Raw genomic sequence first — 5,743 nt, forward strand, 5'->3', positions numbered from 1 at the left:
GCAAGAGAGTGAAGTGATTTGTATGTCAACAGGAGAATTTTGTACTGAATGCAGGACTTCACTGGGAGGCAGTGAAGCTGTCTGAGTGTGGGAGTGATGTGTTGCCACCGCTTCGTGCGAGATATAATTCTGGCTGCTGAATTTTGAACATACTGTAGTCGTTCCAAGGCTTTGTTGGGTAGGCCATACAGTACCCCATTGCAGTAGTCCAGGCGGGAAGTAATGAAAGCATGGATAAGTGTTTCGGTCACAGAGTCGGAGAGTGAGGGCCGGAGTCTGGAGATGTTCTTGAGATGGAAAAAGGCAGATTTGGTGATGTGTTTGAGGTGAGACTGGAATGAGAGGGAAGGGTCAAGGACGACACCTTGGTTTTGCACCTCTGAGGATGGCCTGATGGTATAGCCATCCACATCCAGGGAGAGATCACCAACCTCCTTTGCCCGGGATGGGGGGGTACACTGCAATTGTAACCCACTGAAATATTACGGTTACATTTATTATCGTATTTCCTATGTGTTTGTCTATGTAGCTGCAATTTCAATTCCCGTCCACTAGGTGGCAGTATAGATACTGTTTGGAATTGAGAGACGTAGATGAAGAGCACTGGTTGCTACGGAGACAGAGCGAGATAACAATGAAAAGAAACGATTGTACTGAAGAACAGTTGTGAGAGAAAGAAATTACAAGTTAAATTATTTACTTTATTTTCATAAAACAGTTTAAGAATTTTATTTTGTTTAAGTAGTGATACCTTTGAGAAGCCAGATTCGTTGAAAGAAGATCCGGACTGCACTGGTTATTGTGTATTTAATTTCCCTTGCTCCGGTGAGTTTTGTTTTCTTGTCTTCCCGCGCTAGTCGCGATATCAGCTGACTTTGTTTTGATTCACGGTATTTGGTTACGAAATATGTTCTGAGCCTAAGACACATCTTGTGAAGATGTGTTATATTCATATTGTTGTATTATTTCGTTGTGTACACTTATTTTGAGTAACTGTAATGTATTTTGATTGTAAGCTAAAAAACCAACTGGAGTTGAACTGAACTGATGAACCAACTGCCTATGCTCGTGAATAGAATGTATATGATTGAGCTACTAAGCTAGCGACTGGGTTTCATTTTGTGTAGTTTATGACTGAATGGACCTTTACGTTTCAACTACTGCACTTTGAGGTTACATATTGAATAATACGTTTCAGAACGGACAAGAATGAATCAGAAGAGTGTTGACAGTACTGTTATCCTGCTATGCAGGTTGGTTTTTTTAAGAGGTTGATTCAACGGACTTTCATCGAACTTCTCTGGCCCTGGGTACACGCGCAGCCAGTAGTGACTGAAGAAGAGCGTCTGGTCTGGCCACTCGCCTCCTACAGCCGCGTCTCGTTCTGCATCCAGGCTCCAGAGATAAGGAGATCCATTGCACACACCCGCACGTGGGACACATAAAAACATACTACCCGGGTAGATGGACACTTTTTGACTTAAAGGTTATTTATTTATTTAATTATTTGATTTTATTTCTTTATTCAGAGCTCCGAGGGTTTTTTCATTTCTACTTTCTTATTTCTTCCATTTTCTCTATTTATTCTTCCTCCTTGATGAAACGGACAATACCAAGGACAATCTAAAGAGTCTAAACAAGAGGTTTCAATTGAGTGTTTTCCATATGAATAAATGCCGGCAATGTTTTGAAACTTTATCTACTGGTCATAGTTGCATTATCCTTACTCCTCGAAAAGAACCTTTGAAGGGTGCTCGGTTTATAACTATTTCTAACCTATGCAGAGTACCCTACCTTACATAATTTGGCGAGCCTGCTCCCAGGAGTTGGATAATTTTATTTTTGACTTTTTATTGCCGGTTGACTTGAGAGATGCTATTTTTTCTCTATGTTTCTCTATGTTTCTCTATGTTTTGAAGTTTAACAGTGAATTGAATTTACACATTTTGGGTGACTATGGATTCTGAGAATGCCTATGGTGTTAATTTAAGAAATGCTGTGTATATTGAAGGTATTACACTGCATGACACTGATGAGCAGATTACTGAATTTTGTTCCACTTATGGAACTGTAGAAAGGGTACTACGTGTTAGACAGACAGGACAAGTAAATGGCGTTAAAGCCCTTGTGGAGTTCGAAGCAGAGGAATCAGCTAACCTATTTGAAGTAGTTGAATACTTTCCCAGTCCTAGATACCCTGAGATATTGTGGCGTGTAGGTAAGGCTTATAGAATGACTCCCACTCAGCAGAGAATGACCCCCACTCCTCAGAGAATGACCCCCACTCCTCAGAGAATGTCACCTACTCCTCAGAGAATGACCCCCACTCCTCAGAGAACGTCCCCCACTCCTCAGAGAATGACACCCACTCCCCAGAGAATGACCCCCACTCCCCAGAAACCCCCCAAGGCCGAACTGCTACACTTAATTAGCGACATTTCCTCTGATAGCGAAGCTGACTCTGATGACCATAGCATTCCCCTAGTTCGTAGGAAACACACTAGTGCATACCCACCTCAGTTTTATTCCCCTGAACACACCCCTAAAAGTAGATACACTACAGGGCGTTCATTCCAATCCCCCCAAAGAGCATTCAGTGAAGACATTGTTAACCCACCAGATGTGCAGAAGATAATTGTAGAGCATGTAATTAGAAATGACAGAGTTGACACTTCAAACCAAGGATTCAAACGCCTTCGTCCCTTCTCAGGAAAACTTCCCAAGCCTGCTAACGAAGCAGATTTCCAGACATGGTCTCTCCACGTGGAACTCATGATTCAGGACAAAACCCCCCTTGACGTACAGCGACGTCAAATCATAGAAAGCCTCCTCCCCCCAGCCTCCGATCTAGTGAGACAGCTAGACTCACATTCACCCCCCTCTGATTTTGTGAAGCTTCTCGAGTCAGCGTATGGACTAGTGGAGGATGGCCAAGAGATCTTCGCAAGATTTCTCAGCACTCATCAGAATGCCGGAGAGAGAGCCTCAGAGTACCTGCTGCGACTTCAAGTGTTGATCACTTCAGCCATAAAGAGGGGTGGTGTTGCCAAAGCTGACGCCAACAACCAGGTGCTGCGGCAGTTCCAACGTGGATGCTGGGACCAGTCCCTCATTCTGTCCCTGCAGTTAAGCCTGAAAACAGACACGCCCCCAGATTTTTCTGAATTCCTGCTTCGAGTGAGGACAGAGGAAGACAGTAGAGCGGCCAAGCAAGATCGGATGCACCGCCATCTAGGCAGCACAAAGACCAGATCCATGAACGTGCAGCTAGTGGAAGAAGCATCTTTCTGTCATGACCCAAGCCCCAATGTTCTTGAAACGTACATTAATGAAACCGAGGCCTTACGCAAGCAGGTTGCTGAATTAAAAGTGCAGCTCACAAACAAAAGAGAGCAACGACAGCAAAGACATGCCATGCAAAATCCCCAGACTACAGTCACTGGAACCCCTCCAGTTAGTGCCATAACTTCAGCACAATCCCATCAGACACTTCCAAAGCCCATGCCGAAGCCGTGGTTCTGTTTCAAGTGTGGAAATGACGGTCACTTAGCGAGACAATGTGAAAATCCCCCCAACAAACCACTGGTCGACCAGAAATACAGAGAGCTGAAGACCAAACAAGACCAATGGCAAACTCAGTACGGGCATTTAAACTGGACAGGGTTGCAGTAGAGGGACTCACTGCACCCCCACATGAGCCAAAACGTCCCCCAGAACACCCAACAAGAGAAACTGCATTATGCGAAAACCATTCCCCAAGCCAGCCACTGGGAGGTGCTCTTCCAGTAGGCTTAATAGGCCCAAAGTGTACCTCTGCTGTTGTCATCGAGGGTGTTCAGTGTGATAGTCTTCTAGATTCAGGTTCCCAGGTCACCACAGTTTCCCAGTCCTTCCACAAGACCCACCTCCCACACCTGCCCATTTACTCCATCCAAGATTTGCTAGACATAGAAGGGGCTGGTGGTCAAGAAGTGCCCTACTCTGGCTACATCCAGGTCAGCATTGATTTCCCAGAGAACATCATGGGGAAACCTGTGAAGATCCACACCCTTGCACTTGTGGTGCCTGACCACAGAACCAACATGCATGTCCCCTTGTTAATTGGCACAAATGCTCTGGACCCCCTCTACGAAAACTGTGCACCCACCCAGAATGAGAAACACAGATACGATGTCAGCAATTCCTCCCCACTTGTAAAGACCCTGTACAACAGATTCAAGATGAACCAGCAGAATGGACGAGTAGGCACTGTCAAGTTACAGAGCAAAAAGTGTGTCATCATTCCTGCAGGAGAAAGGATAGCCTTGAATGGTTACGCCAGACATGTTCCTGTGTCAACGAACGCCACCCTCTTAGTTGACCCCCCTCAGTCCAGCCTACCTGCCGGCCTCCTGTTCTGTAGCTACGTCATGACAAGTCCCTCAGTCCCCTCTTTTAAGTTGCCAGTCCTAGTTAAGAACGAGACCGCACATGACATCAGACTTCCTAGAGGCCATGACATAGCAAAGCTCTCATTCCCCACGGCTGTGTCATGCCTACCTGCACAGAGCAACAAAGTCACCCAGAGTGAGCCCCCACGTCCCGGCCCATCCTCTGCAACCTGTAACACCATGCATGTGTCTGATGGTGGCAAGCTCACCTTCGACTTCGGTGACTCTCCTCTGCCTGCAGAATGGAAGGAAAGAATCACAAAGAAACTGAATTCAGTGTCAGATGTCTTTGCAATCGACGACCTCGACTTTGGCCATACAACTGAAATCAAACACAAGATACGCTTGTCAGATCCAACCCCATTCAAACAAAGACCCAGACCAATCCATCCTTCCGACTATGAGGCTGTCCGGAGACACCTGAAGGAACTTCAAGATGCTGGGGTGATACGAGAGTCTGAAAGCCCCTTTGCCTCCCCAATTGTTGTGGTTAAGAAGAAGAGTGGTGACATCAGATTGTGCATAGATTACAGGAAGTTAAACAGACAAACCATCAAAGACGCATATGCCTTACCCAACATTGAAGAAGCCTTCTCAGTCCTCACCGGGTCGAAGTGGTTCTCCGTCATGGACCTCAAGTCTGGCTACTATCAAGTTGAAATGGATGAGGACGACAAGTGTAAGACAGCGTTTGTGACACCAATGGGCTTCTGGGAATTCAACCGCATGCCTCAAGGGGTTACCAATGCCCCCAGTACATTTCAGAGAGTCATGGAGAGGTGTATGGGTGGAATGAACCTGAGAGAAGTCCTAGTCTTTCTCGATGACATCATTGTGTTCTCTGAAACGCTTGAGGAGCATGAAGACCGTCTACTGAGAGCTCTTCAGAGGGTGAGAGAATTTGGCCTAAAACTGTCGCCAGAGAAATGTCAATTCTTCAGAACATCTGTGAAGTACCTGGGACATGTTGTGTCTGCGAATGGAGTAGAAACCGACCCCCAAAAGACTGCTGCCCTGACAACGTGGCCCCGGCCTAACAACATCAAAGAGCTGAAATCATTCCTTGGATTCGCCGGGTATTATCGAAGATTCATTAAAGACTACTCCAAAATCGCAAGACCTCTGAATGACTTGACAGCTGGGTACTTACCACCAAAGAGGAAGGTGACCTCCCCCCACAGCAGCTCTCATCGACCCTCGAGTGCTGACTACAAAAAGCCCTTCAATGAGAAATGGTCACCTGTCTGTGAGGATGCATTTAACACTCTCATTCAGAAACTCACCTCAGCCCCAATCCTTGCCTTTGCTGACAT

General features: G+C 46.0%; 1 long non-coding RNA gene across 1 annotated transcript; it reads left to right on the forward strand.

Annotated features, from left to right (window-relative positions):
* Positions 1–548: 548 nt before the first annotated feature.
* Positions 549–1,698, forward strand: LOC134437517 (uncharacterized). The gene is made up of 2 exons (XR_010032398.1): positions 549–825; positions 1,254–1,698. It is a non-coding gene; the product is annotated as an uncharacterized LOC134437517 (long non-coding RNA).
* The last annotated feature ends 4,045 nt before the right edge of the window (positions 1,699–5,743 follow it).

Source organism: Engraulis encrasicolus, chromosome 21 (genome assembly GCF_034702125.1).
Source record: "Engraulis encrasicolus isolate BLACKSEA-1 chromosome 21, IST_EnEncr_1.0, whole genome shotgun sequence".
Taxonomy (NCBI): Eukaryota; Metazoa; Chordata; class Actinopteri; order Clupeiformes; family Engraulidae; genus Engraulis; species Engraulis encrasicolus.